Source organism: Oryctolagus cuniculus, chromosome Y (assembly GCF_051225735.1).
Source record: "Oryctolagus cuniculus isolate XC-2025 breed Fujian yellow rabbit chromosome Y, ASM5122573v1, whole genome shotgun sequence".
In the NCBI taxonomy this organism is placed as follows: domain Eukaryota; kingdom Metazoa; phylum Chordata; class Mammalia; order Lagomorpha; family Leporidae; genus Oryctolagus; species Oryctolagus cuniculus.
In genome coordinates, this window is record NC_142889.1 from 18,452,688 (window position 1) to 18,480,173 (window position 27,486).

Here is a 27,486-nt window from a genome sequence, read left to right on the forward strand (position 1 = left end):
GCGCCACAGCACCAGCCCCCAGAAATTAGTTTTTAAGATTAGTCTTAATTATTTCAGAACACACTAGAATGTGATCTAATTATTCTTTTAATTATATACAGAAAAATAAAAACACAGAATGACTTATTACCTGGATTGAAGATTCTAATCACTGAACAGGTCCAAGTTTAGATTAATGTACAGCTACTTGAAATATTATACAGAAAGTTTTAAGTAATAGTTGCTTTCTCTTAAAGTGCAAATAGATTTTCAATACCATATATCTATGATTCAGAATGTCAAATTACAGCATTACTGACACACATTCTATGGCAGGAAAGCAGTATTTGGTCTGCGATGAAGGACAATCAGGCAAGAACATTTTTTTCTTGATACCCAGGGAAAAGTCTGTTCCCCAAAATAAAAGGGCCATTACTTGAAGAGAAGAATATTACTCTTTACTGACACTTAAAAGCATTATCCCCACTATTTGGAATAATGTAATACCTTCTCCCTCTTATGCATTACAATCATTACACATGAGAGCATATATAAAAACACCAAAGAGTGCATGGTGACTAAGCAACTTTGGAACAAATTTATAGACTAAGTCACACCATGCAAAAATCTCATTTCTTAACTGTTCATTCATACCTACATAAATTTTTCTTAAGCATACTGTTAAATTTCAAATAATATAATAAAAAATCTGACTGAAATGCTTAATTATTTTTCTAAATTCCAGTTAAGAAAAAAAAGCTAGCTGCTTCACCTATATTAATAACAGGTATTTTGGATCATATTTTACAAATACACGTATAGAAACTGATATATCACAAGTTTCCTATGAGGAGACATTATTTAGTCAGTGTCATAGGTGTTTAATTGTGAAACATTTTAACACTGCAAACAGAAGTTTCAAGGCTGAGTACAGGAAAAGGATTATACTGTATAACAATGATACTGGTGTACTTCTTTTTTTAAAAACTTTTATTTAATGAATATAAATTTCCAAAGTACAGCTTATGGATTACAATGGCTTCCCCCCCATAACATCCCTCCTACCCGCAACCCTCCCCTTTCCCACTCCCTCTCCCCTTCCATTCACATCAAGATTCATTTTCGATTCTCTTTATGTACAGAAGATCAGTTTAGCATACATTAAGTAAAGATTTCAACAGTTTGCTCCCACACAGAAACATAAAGTGAAAAATACTGTTTGAGTACAGTAGAAAGAATGGGTCATCAAAGAAGGAGGTACCTTTCTCTGAAGGGAGGAGAGAACTTCCACTTTGACCATGGCCTTGTCTAAAAATTATCAGATTCAGTGATACTGGTGTACTTCTACACAGTCCTCTTAATGACTCAATCAATTGGAGGTAGGATTTTACCAATGAATTCCTTGACATCCATCTTTTCCTGCTGACAGGAACTGTGACTCATGCCTTCATAGGCCTTAAAGGTTACACTGGCCAGATTTAGCAATGTGTTTAGTTTTTCCACAGTAAGAGAACCAAACATGAGTGGAACTAAAGAGTTGCAATCTCCATGGCACTGGAGAATAGAAACATCTCTATTAGCACCACTGATAGGACCCTGTGAATGAAGCCTGAAGTGGAAGCCAGCAACTGAGTGCAGTGACACCACCAGTTTCTGCTATATGGTAAGAGCAGTATATAAAGCTCCTCCCTGAGGAAATCCTCCCAAAATAATTCTGTTAGAAGCAATGCTACTCGTCACCTCTTGATCTATCAAAGCCTTTACATTTTCTGTTGCTTGTTTAATTCTAGATTCATCCTCCGGTGAGTCTGGTGAAAGTCCAATATTATCAAACCAAAAAGGCATAGCCATGTTTATATTTAATGCAACAGGCACAATGGGTACACGCAGGCTGATATATCTGGCATGTGAACTTGTGCTACCTGCAAAGGCTTCTGCCCATCCATGTCAAGGATCTTCCAATCATGAAGGAAAATTACCACAGTGGCATCCTTCCTGGTGCAAGGCACTATGGCTGACAGTGGAGCAGGCATGGTATTACCACACATACACAGACTAAGCCAACAGCATGTCAGAGGTGGAAGGGATGAAGAGTGTCTGGCCTCAGCCCAAGGGTCTGCCAGCAGTGAGTCACCAGAGCCCTACTTGGAGTATGCTCAGTTGTGTGGGTGCCAAGCCAGAGAAAATAGACTTTAATACAGAAACTGTCAAGGCCAATGCTGTGGCAAAGAGGGTAAGGCCACTGCCAGCAGTGCTGGCATCCCATATGGGTGCTGGTTCATGTCCCAGCTGCTCCATTTCTGATCCAGCTCTCTGCTATGGCCTGGGAAAGCAGTAGAAGTCCTTGGAGCCCAAGTCCTTGTAGACCTGCACCCAAATGGGAGACCAAGAAGAAGCTCCTGACTCCTGGCTTTGGATTGGTGCAGTTCTGGCCATTGCAGCCAATGGAGAGTGAACCAGCATATGGAAGACCTCTCTGCCTCTCCTTTCTCAGTGTAACTCTGACTTTCAAATAAATGAATAAATCTTAAGAAAAAGAAGGACCAGTGCTGTGGTGCAGCGGGTTAATGCCCTAGCCTAAAGTGCCAGCATATGGGTGCTGGTTTGAGGCCCGGCTGTTCCACTTCCAATCCAGCTCTCTGCTGTCCTGGGAAAGCAGTAGAATATGGCCCAAGTCATTGGGACCCTGCACCCACATGGGAGGCCGGGAAGAGGCTCCTGGCTCCTTGCTCCTGGCTTCAGATTGGTGCAGCTGTGGCTGTTGCAGCCAATCTCCCTGCCCTGTGTAATTCTGACTTTCAACTAAATAAATAAATCCTTTTTCAAAAAGAAACCATCAAAAAAGACAAAATAAGGTCATTATGTAAAAAAGCCAAAAATCAATGAAATGAAGAAATAGTGCTTTGAAAAATAAATAAAATTCATACCTCCTTGGTTGGAGCAGGCCAAAATTACCAAAATCAAAGATGAAAAAGCCGCTGCCTAAAGTGCTGGCATCCCATAGGGTTGCTGGTTTGAGACCCGGATGCTCCACTTATGATCCAGCTCTTTGCTGTGGCCTGGGAAAGCATTAGAAGGTAGCCCAAATCCTTGGGCCGCTCCACCTGCATGAGAGACATAAAAATCTCCTGGCTCCTGGCTTCAGATCAGAACAACTCCAGCCATTGCAGCCAATTGGGGAGTGAACCAGAGGAAGACAACTCTCTTTATCTCTGCCTCTCCTTCTTTCTTGGTGTAATTCTGACTTTCAAATAAATAAAAAAAAAAACTTTAAAAAAAGAAAAAAGAAATGTTACAACAACCACAAAAATAAAGAATCATCAGGAATTACTGCAAACAGCTATATGCCAACAGATTGGGAAATCTACAAGAAATGCATAGATTTCTAGAAGCTTACAATCTATCAAACTTGAGTCATGAAGACACAGAAAAGTTAAATAGGACAGTAAGCAGGATGGAGACTGAATTAGTAACAAAGACCCTCTCAACAAAGAAAAGTCCAGGACCAGATGGTTACACTCGAATTCCACAAGACTTTTAAAGAATAACTAATTCTAATTCTAATTCTGAAATTTTCAAAATTGAAAGGGAGGGAATCCTCCCAATTTCCTACTATGAAGCCAAGATCACCTTAAGTCAAAAACAAGAAAAAGATACAGCAAAAAAAACTATAAACCACTATCCCTGATGAACACAGATGCAAAAATCTTCTATAAAATATTAGCTAATCGAATCCAACAACACATCAGAATGGTGATAAATCTCACTTGCCCTGGACCAAGTGAGATTTATGTTTCAACATATGCAAATAAATAAATGGGATACATCACATTAAGCTGAAGAATAAAACCATGGTTATTTCAATACATGCAAATGAAGCATTTGATAAAATATAACATTTTATCATTATAAAAATCTTAAGCACATTGGATATAGAGGAACATTCATTCCTCAACACAATCAAGGAACTATATGACAAACCTACAGCCAGCAATGCACCGAATGAGGAAAAGTTGAAAGCATTTGCACTGGGATCCAGAACCAGATAAGGATGTCCACTTTCACAAGTGCTATTCAATATAGTCCTGGAAGTTTTAACCAGAGCCATTAGGAAAAAAAAAAAAAGGAGAAAGAAAGAAATCAAAGATATACAATTTGTAAAGGAGGAAATCTGATTATCCCTGTTTGTAGATGTCATGATCTTATATATAAAGGAACCAAAAGAGTCCACTGAAGAATATTGGAACTCATAAGAGAGTTTGGTAAAGTTGAACAGTATAAAAGCAAAACAAAAAATTAGTAGCCTTCTTATACCTAGACAATGCCATAGCTGAGAAACAATTTGTAAGTTCAGTACAACTCATAATAACTACAAAAAATTTAACTACCTTGGAATAAATTATAGTTTTGAAAGATCTCTACAATCAAAATTACAAAACATTAAAAAGGAAATGAAGAAAGCACAAAAATATATTTAAAATTCATCCATGTTTGTGAGTTGGAAGAATTAAGATATTCAAAATGTCCATATTACCCAAAACAATTTACAGACTTCAATGCAATCCCAATCAAAATACCAATAATATTCTCAGATCTAGAAAAAATGATGCTAAAATTCACATGGAAACACAAAACACCTGGAACAGCTAATGCAATCTTAAACAAACAAACAAAAAGGCCAGAGGCATCAGAATACTAGATTGAGACATACTACTGGGCAGTTACAATCAAATAGCTAGGTGCTGGCAAAAAAATTGACATGCAGTCCAATGGAACACAATAGAAACCCCAGAAATTAATCCATGTATCTAAACTAACTTTGACAAAGGAGCTAAAATCAATCCCTGGAGAAAGGACAGTCTCTTCAACAAATGGTGCTGGGAAAATTGGATCTCCACACACAGAAGTATAAGACATTTACCTTACACCTTACACAAAAGTCAACTCAAAGTGGATCAATGATCTACATCTATGACCTGATACCATCAAATTACTAGAGGAAAACAATGTGGAAATTCTGCACATTAACATAGGCAAAGAACTCTTGGAAAAAAAACGATAAGCACAGGCAATCAAAACTCATAGACAGATGGGATTACATCAAGCTAAGAAGCCTTTGCGATATAAAATAAAAACTTGACACAGTGAAGACACAACCAACAGAATGAAAGAAAATATTTGTGAACTATGAAACTGATAGTTAATTTTCAGAATCTATAAAGAGCTCAAAATCTCAACAACAATAAAACAAGATACAGTTAAGAAATTGGTAAAGGACATGAACAGGCATTTTTTCAAAAAAGGAAATATAACAACAAATGAAAAAAATGCTCAGGATCAGTAGCCATCAGAAAAATTTAACTAAAAACCACATTAGGTTTTTCCTCACCCAGTTACAATGTTAATAATCCAAAAATCAGAAAAATAATAAATGCTGGTGAGGACGCAGGGACGTTACCTTAATACGCCTTTGGTGGTAATGTAAACTAGCACAATTGTTATTGAAGACAATAGGGAGATTACTCAGAAATCTGAAAACAGATCTATCATATGACCCAGTCATGCATCTCCTGGGAATTTACTCAAATGAAATGAAATCATCATATAAATGAACCTATGTTCATTGCAGATCAATTCACATATAGCTAACACATGGAATCCACCCAGATATCCATCAATTGATGACTCTATGAAGAAAACATGTGGGCCACAGCTGTTCTGCAGCAGGTTAAACTGGCATCTGCAGTGCTGGCATCCCATATGAGCACCCATTCAAGTCCTTGATGCTCCACTTCTGATCCAGCTCCTTCCTAATGCACATGGCCAAATAGTTAAAAATGTCCTGTGTTCTTGGCATCTAGAACCCATGTGGGAGACTTGTAAGAAACTTCTGGCTCCATTCTGGCCCAGCCTTGGCTTCTGTGGCCATTTGAGGAGTGAACCAACAGAAGGAAGATCTCTCTCTCTCTCTCTCTCACCCTTTATAATTCTGCCTTTCAAATAAATAAATAAATCTTCAAAAAGATTTTTAGTACATGTACATGATTGCATACTACTCGGCCTTAAAAATTAATGAAATCCTGCTTTTTGAAAGAAATGGATGCAACTAGAAACATTATGCTTAGTGAAATCAGCCAGTATCCCAAAAACAAATACATGGTTTCTCTAATATATTGTAGTTATTATAAAGCACGAAAGATGTATAGGAATGAAATGGACATCTTACAAGTTGATGTATTTAGCCTTTGTTCATACTTCTGTGGAACTATGGTCTTTCTACCTTATTATTGTTAGTGGTATATTAAATCTGTGAATATACAATGGATTGAAATTGTGCTTTTGCAAAGATTAAATAAAAAAGAACGGAAGGAGGAGCATTGGTTGATGGAGAGAAGGAAGGGAGTGAAGTATGGTTATCTCACTAATTGTACCTCAGAAATATATTAAATCTGTTCTTTTTACATTAATGAAAATCAAAAAGAATTGAAAAAATATTTTGAAATAATGAAGGGAAAATTTTAAAATTATACTGAATACATAGAAAAAGACAGAATAGGAACTCAAATTAGTCTTTCCATCATATTTGTGAAATGTAGAATCCCCTTGTAATCTTCAGTGGTTAGGATTAAAGTCTAATGATTATTTACTATTATGTATGCTTTGTGAGTCCCAGAAAGAAGACTTTAAACTTGTTTAGGCATTTTTGTGTCATCTAGTGACAGAAAATAACAAAGCTAAAGGTCTTTATTCACTCACCCATGTGTCGGTATCTATCCATTAATCACTACCTAAACTTCCAGTAAGTCAAAATGTTTTCAGAGTAGATAAGGAAGAGGTATATACTTCTTTAAATTTCTATTTCTCCACCATTTGTGGAAAACAAATGAGAAATGACTGTTGCTGCACTTAGAGGGATAAGGCATAATTCCAGATCTGTAAGCCTCTAAACCCCATGCTCAAATGCATTATGTACAATAGTTTCTCTCTGGAGAAGAAAAGAAAAGCATTTGTGACCTTCACATGCTACTTAAACTCCCTGGGTCTAGTTTCTTTTTGCAAAACATAAAAAAATTATAGTTTCTGCCTTACAGTGTTATTGGTATACCTGCCAAGTCCAAAATTATTAGCCATTAATTTTATTACCACAATTCAAATTCATGATTTATCCAATTATAGTCATAGTCTCATTCAACAGAATGAGATTGCCAAAGCTCAAGGACCAGGAACTCTGGTGTCAGTGGAGAGAACAGGGATGTCTCAGCACAAGAGTAATGAGATGGAATTGGCTTTCCCTTTCCTATTTTGTTCTGTGTGGACCTTCAGTGGTTTGTACAACACTAGCCCACAATAATGATGGTGAATCTTTACGCATACTGATCCAAATGTTAGGCACTTCTGGAAATACCCTCAGATATACTTGGAAATAATGCTTCACCACCTCCCTGAGCATCCTTTACTCAAAAAATTAATCAGAATCACTAAGTGAAGAGCTCTGGTCCCTAGCATTGAAAGTGTTGCCAAATTGTGTTGGTACCTCCCTAAACATGTTAAAGACCATGGAAGAAAGATTAACAGTCACATTGACAATAAAGTTTGGCGTTCTACTCTTACAAGATAGAAAGCAGCCTGCAGAACCATGAACATTTCAGAAGTTACATCTCAGGATTTGGAGGCTTTGGAGGATAAAGTCACACAGTTTTGTCAGGGTCAGATCATCATTGTTTAGTAAGCAATTTGGTGAAGTATTCAAGTTTTCTTTTATCTTTAGAACATATAACCCAATGCCAGATTACTGTTTGATTTAACAGATGTATTAATATTGATATATGGGCATTTAAAAAGTTTATTGCTCTTTTGTTTATGTTCTTATGTTTATACTCTTATGTTTCTTGCATGTCAGGAAAATTCATCTCTTTTGTGATACATAGCAATGCTTTACAAATTGTGATTTACATTCAATTCTAAGTCCCCCTCTCCTTTAGCCTATTTGCTAGGAAAGTCATTTTTCACATCATCAGAAATTAGTTCGGAGTTTTCTAATATTTATAAGGAAAAATAATTTGGGGTTAATAGTAATGGGTAGAAACAGAAATAATAGTGTATTTGAGAAATATTCATGAGGCAGAGCTATTAGGCTTATTTAGGGCTAAGGGGAAAAGAAGTGTCAAAGATGCCTATTAAAGAATCAATACAATTTTGCTAAATATTCATCCACATATATACACATATTAATGCTAAACCAAATGAAAAACAAAATATTTAAATTATTGCATACTCTATAAAATATTTATCTGTTAAGATTTATTTATTTTGGGTTTTCTTTAATTTTCATATATTTTTAAATGTATTTAAGTTATACAAGTTTCATGTAGTTCATATATAAGGTTTAAGGAACATAGTGATACTTCTCACACCACCATCTCTCCCACCCATTGTTCAAACCTTCTTCCTCCTCCCTCTCCTATTGCTACTCTTAGTTTTTACAAAGATCTGCTTTCAATTTACTTAATCACCATAAGGTTAATCCTACACTAATAAAAGAGTTCAACAAATAGTATGGAGAGCAAAAAAAAAAAAAAAACCTAGAAGAGATAAGGGCTGTAAACAATCATCAAATGTTATAATGCCCCTTTCACTCTAATACATTACATTTTAGGTACTCTATTAGTTATGTCAGATCAGGGAAAACTTATGGTATCTCTCTTACTGGGATTGACTTGTTTCACTAAATAATGGTTTTCAGTTGCATCCAGTTTGTTGCAAATGACAGATTTTGATTTTTTAAATAGCTGAATAGTATTCCATAGTGTATATATACAATGATTTCTTTATCCAGTCAATGGTTGATGGACATTTGATTGGGTAATTTGGTTTGAACATTTACAGCCATTGTGAACTGAGCTGCAATGAACATGGGTTACAGATAACTCTTTCTTATACTGACTTCTCTTTTGGGTAAATTCCCAGCAGTAGGATGGCTGAGTCATATCCTAGGTCTATATTCAGGTTTCCAAGGTGTCTCCACACTGTCTACCACAGTGTTTGAACCAGCTTATATTCCCACCAACAGTCGACCAGGGTACCTTTTGCCCCACATCTTCACCAGCATTTGTCATTTGCTGATTTCTGTATGACATCCATTCTAACTGATGTGATGTGAAACCTCATTGTGGTTTTGATTTGCATTCCCCTGATGGCTAGTGATCCTGAACATTTTTCAAGTATATGTTGGCCATTTGAATTTTCTCTCTTGGAAAATGCCTGCTAAAGCCCTTTGCCCATTTCTCAAGTGTATTTTTTGTTGTTGTTGTTGAATCTCTCAAACACTTTATACAGCCTTGGTATTAGCCCTTTGTCAACTGTGTAATTTGAAAATATTTTCTTCAATTCTGTCAGTTGCCTCTTTACATTGCTGATTTTTTTTTTCAATGTAAAGCTTCTCAGCTTGAAGTAATCCCATTGTCAATTTTGGTTTTGATTTCCTCTGCTTCTGGGGATATTTTCCAAAAAAGTCTTTGCCTATATTAAAGGCTTGCAAAGTTTATCCAAGTTTGTTCTATAATAATTTGATAGTATTCGGTCATAGATAGGTCTTTGATCCATTTGAGTGGATTTTTGTGTAAGGTGTAAGTAGGGTTCTAGTTTCATTCTTAAACATGTGGAAATCTAGCTTTACCAGCACCATTTGATGAAGAGACTGTCCTTGCTCCAGGGATTGATTTTAGCTCCTTTGTCAAAAATAAGTTGGTTGTAGATGCATGGATTAATCGAGTTTCTGTGCTGTTCCATTGGTCTACTCATATTTTTTTTGCCAGTTCCAGGTTTTTTGATTATAACTGCCCTGTAGTATGTCTTGAAATCTGACATCATAATGCCTCCAACTTTGGTTTTATGTATAAGATTGCATTAGCTTTTCAGGGTGTCTAATGTTTCCATATGATTTTAGTATCATTTTTTTCTACATTAGAGAAGAATGTCATTGGTATTTTGATTGGGATCTCATTGAATCTGTAATTTGCTTTTGGTAGAATGGACATTCTGATGATATTGATTCTTCCAATCCATGAACATGGAAAATGTTTCAATTTTTTGTGTCTTCTTCTATTTTATTCATTTTTTAAAAAGTTTCATCATATAATCGCTCACATCCTTGGTTAAATTTATTCCAAGGCATTTAAATTATTTTGTGTCTCTTTGAATGGGAGTGAACTTAAGACATCTTTCTCAGCCATGACATTATTTTTCTATACAAAGGCTATTGACTTCTGTGTGTTAATTTTATATACTGCCACTTTAAAAAAAAAGATTTATTTTATTCATTTGAAAGACAGAGTTACAGAGAGAGGTAGAGAGAGAGGTCTTCCATCCACTGGTTCACTCCTCAATTGGCTACAATGGCCGGAGCTGTGCTGATCCAAAGCCAGGAGCCAGGAGATTCTTTCAAGTCTCCCACGTGGGTGCAGGGCCCCAAGGACTTGGGCCATCTTCTACTTCTATTCCAGGTTATAGCAGAGAGATGGATCAGAGGTGGAGCAGCCAGGTCTCAAACTGGCACCCATATGGTATGCCAGCACTTCAGAACAGGGTGTTAACTGACTGAGCCATAGCACTGGACCCTTGATTTTTTTTTCTTGCCTATTGGATGTAGCTAATACTTCCAGGGCTATATTGAATAGCAATGGTGAGAGTGAGCATTCTTGTTTGGTTCTGTATCTTAGGGGGAATGCTTCCAGCTTTTCCCCATTCATTAGAATGCTGGCTGTGGGTTTGTCATAAATTGCCTTGACTATCTTAAGGAATGTTCCTTCTATACACAATTGGCTTAGGGTTTTCATCATGAAATGATGTTGTATTTTATCAAATGCTTTCTCTGCCACTGTTGAGATAATCTTTTTTTTTTGTTCTTCAGTTTGTTAATGTGATTGATCACATTGATTTGTGAATGTTGAACCTTCCTTGCATATCAGCTTTTAGTTCTACTTGGTTCAGGTGAATGATCTTTCTGATGTGTTGTTGGATTTGATTGGCTAGTATGTTTTGAGGATTTTTGTGTCTATGTTCATTAGGGATGTCTGTAGTTCTCCTCTGTTATATCTTTTTCTGATTATGAAATAAGGTGATACTGGCTTCATAAAAGGAGTTTGAGAGGATTACATCCCTTTCAAATGTTTTGAATAGCTTGAGAAGAATTAAACGCTGTTCTTTAAACATCTGGTAGAATTCAGCAGTGAAGCCAACTGGTCCTGGACTTTTCTTTGTTGTGAGGGTCTTTATTATGGATTGAATCTCAATGTTGGTTATTATTCTGTTAGATTTTCTATGTCCTCATGACTCAATTTTGGTAAATTGCATGTGTCCAGGAATCTATCCAAGTCTTCTATATTTTCCAATTTGCTGGCATATAACATTTTGTAGTTAATTCCTGATGATTCTTTTTATTTCTGTGGTGTTTGTTGTTACACCCCCTTTTTCACTTCTGATTCCATTGATTTGTGTCTTCTCCTTTGTTTTGGTTAGTTGGGCCAATGGTGTGTGTATCAATTTTGTTTACTTTTTCAAAAAATGTGTTCTTAATTTCCCATCCACAGAGAAAGTAGAGATGTTCCCAGAGCCAGCTACCTGAGGGTGCTCCTCCTTGGCATACTGAGCATTGGAACCTGTAATATGTTGAGAGGCTGGGGGCACCTCACAATCCTGTATGGGTGCTTAGCCCCCAGCCAGACTCAAAGTCTGTGGGGAACATGGATTTTTCCCTCTGGTAACATCCCTGGCTCACAAGCACATACAAGTACTGCTGCATCCACTCTGTTCTCAAAATGGCTCCTTCCACCAGGTGCCTTGGTTGGGGTAAGGGAGAAAAAAATGCCCTTTGTCTTCACTGTGTTAGATGGTACCCTGCTCCTATTAGGACCCCAGGATGGAATCAAAGACAGTGTGGTCTGCCAGGCTCTCCCTCTGGCAATATCACAAGAGGCATAGGCTGCTGCATGCAGCCTGCTCTCACCTCACTCTCCAAAGCTGGCAGTGTCCTGTTGCTCATGGTTGTGGGACCCTATATTGTGTTTGTATTCATTGCTGTATCTTCTGCACTATCTCATAGTGTCACTCTTACATCTGTAGAATTTCAACTGCACTTTTGTCTCCAACTCTCTCCTGGGAATGCAATCCCTCCATTTTTTTCTGCTATTTTGTCCTTGCCTAAAGCAGTACATCTCTTTTCATTTCAGCTGTCTTGCAATCCTACAAGTTATGAGGATAGTACCTTTGCAATTACCCCACTGTATTGTGCCTACAACTTCCAGCATTTTGTGGGCATTTTAAAGGGTGATATACAAAAGCATTTTCAGTAAGATTAATTTCTTATTGACTATATAAGGATAAAAAAAAGAATAAATGTTTCCATACTTTAGATTTCTAGCCAGTATTTAAGTCCCTCCATCTCCAAAATGGAGACGACTTTTCTCTGAGAAATTGTAAGAGATGCCACACAACTAGGAATTAAATATAATCTACAGCAAGGAGCTACTTTGTGATGAACACTACTCTGCTACTGGCAATGGGAGGAATATGCCAGGTGAAATCCTGAAACAGAAACCAAATCATGAAATTATGTGGGGTGTTTCTTAAGTGATAAATAAGACAATTTCAGAGGCATGAATGATGAAAATGTATATGAATTCCTATATCTGAAATTAGTTGCCATTGTGCCTTTGGTAATCAAATACATGAACTCTGTAGCTAACAGGCAGCTGCTGTTAGATTTTTGCAGTGTTTTGAGAAATACACTCATCTACATTTAAGCTTAAGGAAATTTCAACTAAGAATCCCAGTTGCAGTCCACAGCTGCCCACATTAAGCATGGACAAGCTGCCACAATGACCATCTAGTTCACTTTATTCATTGATGGTTACTTATGCAGCCCTTCCTTATATAGTCTGAGAACTCAGTATGACTGAAATCATAGAACAACAGGAACCTGGCGGATCCCTTTTTCCAGAAGAATTAAAGGAATTATAATTTTTCTGGTTCAGACTGTCTATTATTTGTTAGAGAACATTTAGGTTCTAAACCCATAACCATTGAATTGTAGAATTCAATGACACTGAGTTATTTAGACATAGTCAATAAACTTGTTACTATTTCTCTCCTCAAGCATGCCTTCTAATTATTCAGATCTGTCATATTTCCATGAGTTGTTGTTCATCTATTACCTGGAAATCTGATTTTTATAATCACAACTTTCTTTCTGTCTAAATAATGGCATCAATTAGAATAAGTATCTCAGATACATTTTTGTTGAATTCAAGATAGTTTGTCCATCTCAGTTATATTCAGCAACATGAATTTTTACCACCTGTTACACATATATGTTGTGCATATTTCCACTTAACAATTCCTTAACACTAATGTTCATAATCAAGCAAATAGCATTTTTCCTTAAGGTTTGATTTTAACTCTGAGAATTTGAATCAAATTCATATTTTACTTAAAAAGAATTTTGCATATTTTTTCAAAATTCTAATTTGAATGACACACTTAGAATTCTGACTAATCCATGTTCTCTAGCATTTTCTATAAAAAGCAATAGGAAAGGAAATAAAAGAGTTGCAAGCAAACTGGAAGCTAAATGCATATACTCTGGAAAACATAAGAAGAAATACTTGGAATCACTGAAAGTTAACCATCTTGAGTTTCAGTATGAAAATTTATTTATTATGCTTACAAATGTAAACAAAATAAATATGAATCACAATATCTATGAATTACAGATTGATTAAAGGCACGTGATAATTTAGCATGCTCTCTGAATTCCAAACACATAGAGAAACATAGTGATGGTTGGATCCCTTGTACATAGTGTAATTTTTCAATGAATAAAATCACATACAAATTATACCACAAGATGGAAATATATGTATATAGCTAATTGTGAATATTTTGACACTTAAACTCCTGCATTTTTGCTACAATTCATAATGATGCATGAATAACATGATCTAAAGCTATCCAAATAATAATAAATCTAATCATATAACTCTTATTTTTTATAGTTCTAACACCATTTATTGACCGATACTGTGTGAATGATAAAATGTTTCATTAATATAAACCCAGTTACATAAAAAATGACTATGAATAGAAAGCATCTGCAAAGGAAGCTGTCAGTTTAACAATAGATTCTGGTTATGATGTATTATCATACTGTATGCCCATAATTATATTATATTTTCCATGACTCATAATTTATCTATATTTAAATAATAATATTTTTAAAGTACAAGGTAGTAATTTCAACATTTTCTTTGTTTTCTAACTGAGGTTGATGCTTCTCTGGTTTACACCTACATTTCAGAATCTATATATTGTATTAATAATTTATAAATGCATTTCTGGACATAAAATTATGACATGTCTACTTTAATAATAAATGCAAATATTTTATTTTGTTGCTCTTCTTGACAAATGCAAACTGTGAAACAGTACCCTGTGTGGTTAGAATTTTTTCCAATGTCAGCTGTGCATTGGGAGAGCACTAACACTTGGCAGCCATGAGATAGTTCACTGATTCAGCTGGGCAGATGGAAGTCATTCAGGACAAACCCTAAGTACATACTGTTTATGTTTTATATTTCTCAACAACTAGACATGCTTTTATAACTTATTAACATACTCAGAAATCTATACTGTATGAAACCCCTTTATTTGTGTTTTTATTTCATGATCACTTTGAAGCCCTTATAGGATCCAAAAGTTACAACTAATGTGCTTGCTTCCCTTCAGAAATATCTACATGTAAAGGAGCTCAAATATTCATAAAATGAAATTATCTCCATAAAATGATCTTGCCATCTCAAGAACATTATATATCACTAGACAGGCCTATTTTTAATAAGATGGGATACTCGAGTCCTACTTCTCTGAAGGTGTCTTTCACTCTACAAATCAGGCTGTTCCCACTCAGAGGTGGAAACACCACTGTTGAGGTTTTGAAGGTTAAAGAGCTGGAGGCATAGGTGGCTGGGAGGCTCCCAGAACTGTAACCAGGCTGCTGTCGCTTCTCTCTTCTCTCCCATCACCTCTTATCTTGAAAATAACTTTTTTACTCCAAAGAAGTGGCGAGGGCAGTAGCCATCAGTGCTTCACTCCCTCTTAGCTCTCTCACCTGGGAGGGATCCCAGGGGAAGTCTCAGCCACCTGGATGCAACCCCATGCATCCCTTTTACACCTGCGCCACCCCCATGATATGCGAGATCGCCACCACCAAGTTCATCATCTCCATGTTCCTCCACACCAAGAGGCTCATGATCAAATGATAGCTGCAGACCTTCAGTCAGAGCCTGCAGGAGACATGGGCAGAGCATTACACACTCCACTGGCTCCCAGAGAAGCTGTGCAAGGGATCACGTTACATCATATTCCTGTGAGCATCAACCAGAAACTGGACCCTCTGATTGCACTGAGCAGTCAAGAGCTATTCAGGCTGCTCCCTGAACACTAACTTGCACTCTGGGCTGATGCCTATGAAGTGTCCTACAGAGTAGGACAGGATGGCTCCACCAGCGTGCTATAGGAAGTCTCACCAGCAGGAGGAAGCACTCAGAACAGCACCAAGGTACAAATGGTAGACAGAAGAATCTGCTCAAAGGAGGGTTCTCTTAAGTAGAAAAAAAACCTTCTAAAAATTATAAGATAATGCCTATCAGGCTAAGATATAGGCTATGGAAAGATGTCTTATAATGGATGGACAAATTTGATTTTTGCTTTGGGTGAGCTTTCTTGAGGATACATTATGGAACTTAAAACATGTCACAGCTTTGAAGATCTTGCACAAAATAGAATGGTAAAATAATTTTAAGTGTCAAAAGCCATGGTTTGTACAGTCCATTTCAATGACTTAGTAGCCTTTGAGACCAAGTAAATGATCATTTTATTTCCTAGGGAGTGAAGTCCTATGTTTCAGTTTCTCCAAGGCATTAAACCTAAAGTTTTATATCAGTCACTTTAATGAAAATCAATATTTCAATGAATCTTTCTCTGCAGTATATCTTGCAGATAAGTTTTCACTATTAATGCTTGAAAATTAGCATCAATTTTTGGTATCTCAATAGGAAAGATAAATGTCTTTAAAATGGTAGTACTGGGAATTTTATGACAAGACTTTTAGCTAGCACTTAAATATCTATAAATTTACACAAATACAGACCAGTAAGCATGACCTGGGGAAATGGTCAGCTCTTGTATTTTTTTTTTTTTTTTTGCCTTGAAAGTAGCAAGTGACCAGAATCTTAAATGGCCACAGGATTTAAAAAAAAAAAAAAAAGACTCTTTAGAAAATACCAGGCACCAGCCAGCTCTCTGTATATTTGTTAGTTTGTAGTTTTCTAAGACCAAATAAACAACTTAATTTTAGAAAGTGTAGGTCTGGTTTGTAACTCTCCTTGGACTTAATTATTTAAAAGTCTTTTCCACAAATCACCATCTATTTCATTAACTTTGTTAGTCATGTTTTATTGTGTAAATTAGGAACTGGTATAAATTTGTACAGATTGTGGCAAAGTTGTACAGATTTCTATATTTTGGATTTTGGATGAGCAATATTTCTTCTCTCTATAATAGTTTCTTATAGTGGCATTGAAAATAAATGCTTTAGAAAATGTCAGGAAATATATAACTCTGTATGTGTTTTGAATATGTCATTTTCAAAAATGTATTGGTAGATGAAAAATATGCTGTGATTTATTAAAGTCAGATATTCTAAGATTCAATTCTGCTTTTCCAATTTAAGCTGATAAGACTGAGTCTCATCTGGAAGAAGACTGAATTATGAAAGTACACACTCAAGAGAGGAAGAATATATTATTCACATTATTATTTACAGGAAGGTGCATCAGATACGTAAATGATTTCATAACATATGTATTGTGTGTATGCAATGTATGATTTCTAAGGCTAATAGGTCTATTTTATCTTTCATCTGGATTCTATGTGGTGCATTTTTGGTTAAATATTCAAATAACAGAAGTTGTATAGAATATATATGTATTTATACATTATTATAAATATATCAATTTGTGATACTAAATGGACCAAAAGTAACTCCTAAACTAGTAGTAAAAATCAATTAAAATCTATGTTTTCAATATTTTCTCATAGTGTAAATCTAGAATTTTATTTAAATAATTTTACTTAACAAGTTTACTTAAATAGTCTTAGAGGCCAACATTATGGTATAGTAATATAAGTCACTGCTTGTGATGCCAGTATCCCATATCAGAGCATTGGTTCAAGTCCCAGTTGCTTTACTTCTGATCCACTTTGGCTAGTGTTCCTGGGAAGTGTTATGGGTCATGGAGGGGAGGGTGGTTACCTGAGCAATCTCCATGTGTGCTTTTCCTCAGCTTAGCATAGAAATAAAAACATGGGAAACAATTTGCAAATAAGATGCAAAATCTTTATTTAGTTTGCAAAGCAACAGTAAAGCATCTAGCCCAACAGGAGACCGGATGGAATGCCAGAGCAGGACAATGGCTTTCAGGAAGTGCCCAGGGTTTTTATGGCATGACTGCATTTTAATTGGGTCAATCTATGGGGGTGCCCATTGGACAGGGGCTTCACATAGTCTATGTTGATTGAACTGGGGCCACCCAAGGAGATAGTGGGGGTCTCATGAAGTCAGCCAGATTCCCCTTAGGGGCTCAGGCCTCTCCTGTACTAGCTCTGGGTAGAGGATTGATGTTGTGGTTAGAACTACAGGCTCACATATACTGAACAGGAGGTTATCATGGGGGAGATGCCAGCAGGTAAAACAAGCTTTCCAGCCACAGCTTGCAGCCTGCTTGCACATTTGCAACCTCATTATGTCAGAAATTCTTTCTGTGTCTAAGAGGCCCACAGGCACTTGTCCCCCTCCCCAGATATCCTCAGGAAGGCAGCAAATTATGGCCCAAGTACTTGGCCCCTAGCCACCCTCATTGAAGACTCAGATGGAGTCTCTGGATACTAGGTTCAGCCTGGTCCAATCTCAGATGTTGGGAGCATTTGGGAAATAAACCACTAGATGGAAAATCTGCCTCTACCTTTCAGAAAAATATATACATTTAAAAAATAAATATTTAATTTTTAATATTTTTCAGTGGGAATTTTGTATAGAATATTGTTTTTTAAGATTTTTTAAAAGATTTTATTAATTTATTTGAGAGGTAGAATTACAGACAGTGAGAGGGAGAGACAGAGAGAAAGGTCTTCCTCCCGTTGGTTCACTCTCCAAATGGTTGCAATGGCTGGAGCTGCACTGATCTGAAGCCAAGAACCAGATACTTCTTCCTGGTCTCCCATGTGGGTGCAGGAGCCCAGAGACTTGGGCCATCTTCTACTGCATTTCCAGGCCATAGAAGAGAGCTGGATTGGAAGAGGAGCAGCCAGGACTAGAACCGGTGCCCAATGAGATGCCAGTGCCACAGGCAGAGGATTATCCTATTGTGCTATGGTGCCAGTCCCCTGGAATATTTTGAGCCTTTATTTCATTTTGCTGTACTCTCAGCATTCTTTGAGTTAGCCATTGAGTGTGAAATGAGCTATTGTATAATGGTAACACTGAAGACTGGGCAGCAGAATACTCTGGAACTTATAATTGCTCATGATAAATGGACAACAAGGACTCACACCTTGTTAGTGACTACTGCTGTCCCTCGCCCTGTCCTGGATGACACCAAGTGTGACCACAGGGTTTCTGTGATTGGTTGACACACTGTGATCCCAGTCATCAGAATAGCTGGTGCTATTGACATTACTTCCCACAAGCAACTGAGAGCAGGTGATAAAATTAAGAAGAACTTTTTGGGGAGGTGAGAAAAATAGGAGCACAGACACATAGGCACAACCTCAGATAGGCACATCTGCACATACAACAGAAAAGCAGCCCAGAGCTGCTGCATAGGGCTGCATCAAGTTAGGGATACTAGTGTTGCTTCCATCATACTAGAACTAAAAACACTCCAGGTCTTAGAAACCCAAATAAATTGATGATATACCTCTTAGAGTTGGAAGGGTTTTACTGTCAGCACATTTATAAGGCCTTCTCTGATTACTATTTTCTGTTTCTCACATTTTCTTCCCAAGACATTTGCCTGTAGAGATAATTCCATTTAGAAATGTCCTCTCCCTTTAAGTGTGTTTTGTTTATGGCCCTGCAAAAGCACTCATAATATAGATGAAAACTAACTCATTTCCTAAACTCTGGATTATTTATAGCTACCACTGAATAGTATATTCAAGATTTGGATATGTTATATGATGTGTGAAAACTTAAAATTAAAATTACAATTAAAAAACACACATGTTTCTCATGAAAATCTGAGAACTGTTAAAAGCATAAAACTGTAATGCATTCCACTGCATGTAATCATTCTATATTTATTTTGGAACACTAAATTATCTATTTTCATTCTATATGATCACCACATAATAGATAATTTGCTAGTGTTTACAAGAGAGGTACAACACTTTAACGTATTTTTAAAGTCTTGATAACACAATGAACATACATATTTAATGTAAAACTGTATGATTTTCTTAAAAGCTTGGTAGCATTTTCAAATAATTTCTATTAACGATTTTTTGAGAGAATTAGAAGAATGTGCATTTATGTGCATGTAGGTCCTCATGTATATGTATCTTTCTTAAAGTTAAGCAAATTATATTTGAGAGTAAAATGGATTTATACCACTGCAATTCATGTTTTGTGGTATGTTGACAAAATATGATATCAATGTTTATCTCACATTAAATTTTTAAAGTACATGGTAAGAACACTGAGAATTTATTTCTAGGAGATTATAATATAATTCTCTAGAGTTCTCATGCTGTTCACCAGATCTCTAAACTGATTAACCTTACAGAATTAAAACTTTATACATAGACCAGGCATTTGGTGGAGCAGTTAAGATGCCACATGAGAGGCTCACATCCCTTATTGGAGGGTCTGGGTTTGAGCGCTGGCTCTGCACTAAATTCTGGAGTCATGCTAATACATGTTTGGAGGCAGCAGGTGATGGTTGAAGTTGTAGGTCTGTCACCACAGGGGAAACTTGGGTTGAGTCCCTGGCTCCTGTTTTGACTTGGCCTAGCCCTAGGTATTGTGGTAATTTGGATAATAAACTAAAAGGATAAATTTCTGTCACTGCCTTTCAAATCAATAATGATTAAAAACAATTTCTACCCTTTGATCTACATCATTCCATCCTATCCCAGTAACCAATGTTCTGCACTGTTTCTATGTACAGCATTTGAATCCTAAAAATTCTACATATAATCAAGACCATAAAGCAATTTAAATATTTTTATATATCTGGTTTATACTCCAGATTCATCTGTGCTGTAGCAAATGGCTAAATAATTTTCTCTCAATAGCATTCCATTATAAAATATTTGATTCTCCATTTCTTTATTTATAATATTTCTTCATCCATCAGAGGTTACTTAGTGTGTTTTCATTTCTTGGTTACTGTAAAAATGCTGTAATAAACATGGGAGCACAGATATCTCTACCAGGTGATGACTGACTGATTTCTTTGCATATACACCCAGTAGAGTAATTGATGAGTCCTATAGTTATTCTATTTTTACTTTTTGAGGAACTTTCATATTGTCTTCATATTGGCTGTACCCATGTACATTTCCACTAATTATATAGATGGGTTCTTATTTATCCACATCCCTGACTACACTTGTCATCTCCTATCCTTTTGACAAAAGGCACTGTAAAAGAAGGTGAAATATTATTGTGTATTTGACTTGCATTTACCTGGTATGTTAGTGATATTGAGCATCTTTCTATATATCTGATGCATTGCAAGAAAATGGTTCTCTACTTATATATGTACTTTGCTATAACTTTATTTTCTATAACAAAAGATGCCAGAAGGTAATTATAATAGCATTATTTATTAAAACCCTTGCATATTTGTTTTTTTCCAGAAACTGGTTTGCAGCTCAGAAAAGAATAAAATATTTTTAAATAAAGATTCTTATTTGCTTTCTGCATATTTACAGATATTCCAAGGTTTGTGCTGTTATTTGTCTCTAGTTTCACTTGTAATCACCAGATGATATATTTTATATTATTCAAACCTTTGAAATATTGAATACTTTTCTTCTAAAAAATTATGACTTAAGTCATTTCCAGACAGCATTCCATGTATACCTGGTAAGAAATATTTAACTCACCAAGAAAATAATGACTATGCCATACATTCTGAGTGTTCCTCCCACATAAGGTCTTGATGTGATTAACAGGTGACTTGTTAGTCTTACAGACAATTAAGTCATGCATTAATGAGTTAAGGTTTAGACTGTGGTAAGGGAGTTCTTATTCTATAAGCTTACATAATATATAACTTTAAAATATATAAGACATTTCTTGTGTACTTCTTAGTTATTTTTATTTTTATTTCATCATACTATATCTTTTTATAAAAGGCACTTATTGTATAAATCAACGTAAAGTAGCCAAATCCAGCTATATAGCAGCTTCAGAAACAGACCTGACCAAAAAGTTCCCAGTAACCAGACATGATCCAATTGTAGTGGTTATTTGTATCTCACGAATATCAGAACTTCTTTCAGGAGCTGGTTATAAAAGAGAAGATGGCCCAAGTCCTTGGGCCCCTGCAACTCCATGGAGACCTGCTAAAAGGTCCTGGCTCCTGGCTTCAAATTGGTGCAGCTTTGGCAATTGTGGCCATCCAAGGAGTCAGTGGATGGAAGACCTCACTCTCTCTGCTTCTGCCTCTCTGTACTGTGCCTTTCAAATAAATAAATAAATCTTCAAAAAAGTAATAGAAATACAAAGTAAACAATAGTAATATTTATGGAAAAATGGCAGGGTCAAGTTGTTACATATCAATAGTAACCTTGAATGTAAATGCCTTCAACTCTCCAGTTAAAAGATTCAGACTGGCTGAATTGATTAAAAAACAAGAGCTCTCTATTTGCTGCTTATAACGAACACATATCACCAACAATATATACACAGAGAATGAAAAGTTATTCCATGCTAACAGAAAACAAAAAGAGCGGGTCAAGCCATCCTAATATCAGATAAAATAGACTTTAACGCAAAAATTGTTAAAAGAGACAAAGACGGCAGTATGTAATGATTAACAGGACAGTTCAACAGGAAGATGTCACTATATTAAATGTATGAACCCAATTGCATCATACCTGGCAATTTTTTCTTTTTTTTTAACTTTTATTTAATGAATATAACTTTCCAAAGTACAGCTTATAGATTACAATGGCTTCCCCCCCATAACGTCCCTCCCACCCGCAACCCTCTCCTTTCCCACTCCCTCTCCCCTTCCATTCACATCAAGATTCATTTTCAATTCTCTTTATATACAGATCAGTTTAGCATACATTAAGTAAAGATTTCAACAATTTACTCCCACACAGAAACATAAAGTGAAAAATACTGTTTGAGTACTAGTTATAGCATTAAATCACAATGTACAGCACATTAAGGACAGAGATCCTACATGAGGAGTAAGTGCACAGTGACTCCTGTTGTTGACTTAACAAATTGACACTCTTGTTTATGGCCTCAGTAATCACCCTAGGCTCTTCTCATGAGCTGCCAAGGCTATGGAAGCCCCCTGAGTTCACTGACTCTGATCATATGTAGACAAGGCCATGGTCAAAGTGGAAGTTCTCTCCTCCCTTCAGAGAAAGGTACCTCCTTCTTTGATGACCCATTCTTTCCACTGGGATCTCACTCACGGAGATCTTTCATTTAGGTTTTTTTTTTTTCTCCCCCAGAGTGTCTTGGCTTTCCATGCCTGAAATACTCTCATGGGCTTTTCAGCTGGATCCAAATGCCTTAAGGGCTGATTCTGAGGCCAGAGTGCTGTTAGGACATCTGCCATTCTATGGGTCTGCTGTGTATCTCACTTCCCATGTTGGATCGTTCTCTCCCTTTTTTATTCTATCAGCTAGTATTTGCAGACACTATTCTTGTTTATGTGATCCCTTTGGCTCTTAGTCCTATCATTATGATCAATTGTGAACAGAAATTGATCACCGGGACTAGTGAGATGGCATTGGTACATGCCACCTTGATGGGATTGAATTGGAATCCCCTGGTATGTTTCTAACTCTACCGTTTGAAGTAAGTCAGCTTGAGCATGTCCTGAATTGCACATCTCTTCCCTCTCTTATTCCCACTCTTATATTTAACAGCGATCAATTTTCAGTTAAGTTTCAGCACCTCATCCTGGTTAGAAGGGCTCACATTCAGAAACCTACCAACAATAGATGCTGGAGAGGATGTGGGTAAAAAGGGACACTAACCCACTGTTGGTGGGAATGCAAATTGGTTAAGCCACTATGAAGTCAGTCTGGAGATTCCTCAGAAAACCTGGATATTCAGAATTCTTATATAAATATACAGCAAGGACACTCAACATATTAATCTTAAATATAATTAATAAAATTTTGAGCAAAACCAGCCAATTTCATTTCGAGTTAGTCTTTCCAATTCAGGGAAGCAACAAAAGCAGGCTGTTTCTTCTAGAGTTATTCATCCCAGAGGCAACAAAGAACAAAGAGAAAAAAGAACAAACATCTGCTGAGTTTGACTAAAAAATACAGTGACCCTATTACACTTGGCAAGTAAAAGTAGCCTAATGACTAAAACAATATCTCAATATTGGGAGAATAACTCTATATCCTATTATGACCCACAGACTCTTGACCTTAGGCTAATAACATTTTCAATCATCTTTTGTGCAACTGTAAAGTGATAATAAGGGCAGGACAATTTATTTTCTAGTACACATAAAATCAACAGTATGTACTAATAAAGGATTTTAATCATACTGTTTTTTTGAACATCAGGTTCTACTTACATTTTACTTAAAGTGGCCACATAATTTATCATTTTCACTGCAACTATTTTAAGAATGAAAGAGATAAATGATAGTAATTACGTTGGAATTACAGGCATAAATTAGGACTGATTGAGGAATACCACACCAATTAGTATTGTCAGCAGAGAGATTTTATTTCTGTGTATCTTCAAGATCTATGGTGATCTAGTGGCTAATTAATCACTATGAAATACAATATAATAATTAAAAGCTCTTACTGTGATCAGCTATTTGTACTCTGCAATTAAATATATGAAAATAATATTATTGGATGCCTTGCACTTCTAAAATTGTAGGGGCCTCAGACTGCATATGTCAACTCAAGTTGCACTTGAGTAATCTCCAATCTATAGATTAAGAAGTATGTCTGAGTTAGCACAGCTTTTAAATGGTGGAGTTGGGTCTTGAACCCAGGAAACGAAACTCCCAAACTCAGTGTTCTTTCTCCTACATCATGGACAGTCTCTTACTTGTTTCTTTGACCTTAAATCTGCTAGAAAGTATTCCCTATACTGATTAAAAAAAAAAAAAAAAGCACCACCACAGAAATCTGTGTTAAAACATTTTGTATTTACAATCTTTGCAAAGTTGCTTTCTATGTTTGGGAACTCAAACTCATGAGGATTTGATCAAAGTTCTGCCACCATGGTCAAGTGAAACTTCAATCTTTATAGTGATTAAATTGGACTATTGGTTGATGAAAAGAAGTAAGTGTATTCACTGTAAAGTAGACTTGACTTTTCAAATTTATTGGCTCTGGGTAAACTATTTTACCTAGCCTGATTGTTACAACAGATGAATGCTGTTGAATGCTGAGTACATTGCCCATGAAGTGGTCCTACCAGTGGGATCTTATCAAGGTCAAGGAAACCAGCAGAATGGATATTGTTAGGGATACCTGGACACTGAATCCACTTCTTCCTCCCCAGGTGCAGATACTGACTTGATATTTAGAGTTCTGTTCAAGAACTAGGATGACCATGTATATGTCAACAAGGGCTTAACAGAAGTGCAAAAATTATTTGCAACCACCTGAAGAGAGATGGAAATTAAAAAAAAAAAAAACTGTAGGAGGAAATGCTGGCACAGTAAGCAATGGGCTTTCCAGACCAGTGAGTCCCTACTACTGACAGCAGGTTCTCATGGCAGGAGGGAGACTAGAAAAATTATGTTAGGAGTATTATTGGGTTGAATCTTAAGGAATTACATAATTCAAATTATTTTGACCCACAAAAAAGTCAAATTCATGTGTTTTAACTAAATACCTATTTCGGCTCCATGACCTGGATGGTTAATTTTATCCTGCAAAATTTGTTTCCTGCAAAATTTTAACCCAATTGAAACACATCTATTTCTTGTCAGTTTCCAGTGCAATGAATGGATGATACAACCAAATTCATGTGCTCAAAAGTATAAATAGATTGAAAAATTAGAACAGGGGTCAGAAAATTTTCCTATACAGCCCAGATAGTATATATTTTAGTCTTGTGGGCCCATCTGTCTCTATTTCTGTATTTTCTCACTTCTGCAATTACAAACTAGAATCAACCAAAAACAGCCCCAAGCAATACATAAATAGGTGTACATAGCTCTATTCCAATAAAACTTTATTTATAAAATAGATGCCAGTCAGATCTAACATACAGATCATAGTTTGCCAACCCGATCCAGTAAAAGAATAGCAGATACATCATCAAACAAGTAGGAAAATGTAGCATTTGGCTACAACAGAGGAATTACATGTGAAAAATATGGGGGGATATAGATAAAGGGGAAGAAAAGTAAATGGGTGAAATTGTCATCAAATTCTAATTAATGTAAATGTTCAAACCTAAGGAACAACTACCTTCAATAAGCATACACCAACATCAAAACCTAAAAAAAGGTTACAAAAGCCACTATTATCCTAACAGTCACCTCCATTTCCAAAGGTCATCCAAATCAAAGCTAGAAGAACCAAAATACCTGAACATCTGTGTTAGATGGTTCTTGCATGTTGCTTTTTTCCTAATGTTGTATTTTCCCACCACAAGAGGGGTTCTAGTGAAATAGGAGAACCAATATGGCCTGGGAGTGAGAAACCCTAAAGTAGAGTCCTACAGTTAGAACCAGAAGAAAATGTTCTAGTCTTTGATCAAAGGTTTCCATGTAAAAAATGAAGGGGTTAATTTATTGCCATATATTCTACTAGCACATATATATTGTTGTTCTACACACTTAGTCTATTTCTTCTTTCAACAATCCTGTATGAAAAAAATAACACATTAAATTAAGATAAATTTCCACTTGAACTTTAAAATGCATATATAAAGTACCAAATAGACACATGAACTTTTTTAAAAAGATTTTATTTATTTCTTTGATAGGTAGAATTACAGATGGAGAGAGAGAAAGGCAGATGGTCTTCTGTTTGCTGGTTCACTCTCAAAATGGCCACAAAGGCTGGAGCTCAGCTGATCTGAAACCAGGAGCCAGTATCCTTTTTCTAGGTTTCCCATATGGGTGCAGGTGCCTAAGCACTTGAGCCATCTTTCACTGCATTACCAGGCCATGAGCAGAGAGCTAGATCAGAAGAGGAACAGCTTGGGCATGAATAGGTGCCTTTATGGGATGCCAGTCCTGCAGGCAAAGGCTTTGCCTACTACACCACAGCACTGGCCCCATACAGGAACTTTTAATGCTAAGATCTATCAATAGGTACTTTGACCACCTTACTGAGAAAGCTTCCTCATTTCTCACATGTGACTTAACACTGCCGTCTTCTATGGTTTAGGGTGACTGTATTCAGGCCAATACTCTGCTGGATATCAGCTTTTGTCTTCAGGGAGAAGACACTATCCACTGTATAACTTAAAGCCAAGCTTAATTCAACTACAAAGCCAATTATAACTGGGCCACTGGGCACCAAGCATATGCAGAATTGTAAGTCCTTTGAAAATGAGCCAGTGATAATTAGCTCTGTGTTTTGCTTTTGGATTCGGGTCAGATTCATGGTGATCAGGGCCTTCGATTCATGATCATTATCTTACACAGAGACCTAAATAGAATTACATTGAAGCCTTCATGGATCAGGTTCACATAGGCCATCTGCTCTGGGGAAATTTTGGCTTTTTTTTTTTTTTTTTTTTGACAGGCAGAGTGGACAGTGAGACAGAGAGAAAGGTCTTCCTTTGCCATTGGTTCACCCTCCAGTGGCCACTGTGTCCGGCGCACTGTGCTGATCCAAAGGCAGGAGCCAGGTGCTTCTCCTGGTCTCCCATGTGGGTGCAGGGCCCATCCTCCACTGCACTCCCGGGCCACAGCAGAGAGCTGGCCTGGAAGAGAGGCAACAGGGACAGAATCTGGAGCCCCGACCAAACTAGAACCTGATGTGCCAGCGCCGCAAAGCAGAGGATTAGCCTGTTGAGCCATGGCGCCGGCCTCTGGGGAAATTTTGGATGTGCTCTCAGCAGAACAAAAGAACCAGATTCCTGATCACCCATATTTCAATGCTGGCCCAAATCTGCCATTATGGAATCTGTAGATGTTCTGAAATTCAACTGACTCTATGATTTTTAAAGGGCTATTTTGTTTAGCACTATCA

General features: G+C 36.5%; 1 protein-coding gene and 1 pseudogene across 1 annotated transcript in view; both read right to left on the bottom strand.

Annotated features, from left to right (window-relative positions):
* The window catches only part of LOC149119318 (zinc finger protein 717-like), a 117,365-nt gene that overhangs the window by 71,543 nt on the left and 18,336 nt on the right, over window positions 1–27,486 (bottom strand). The gene's annotated exons all lie outside the window — the stretch shown is intronic.
* On the bottom strand, window positions 1,345–2,389 carry LOC149119319 (acyl-protein thioesterase 1-like; annotated as a pseudogene).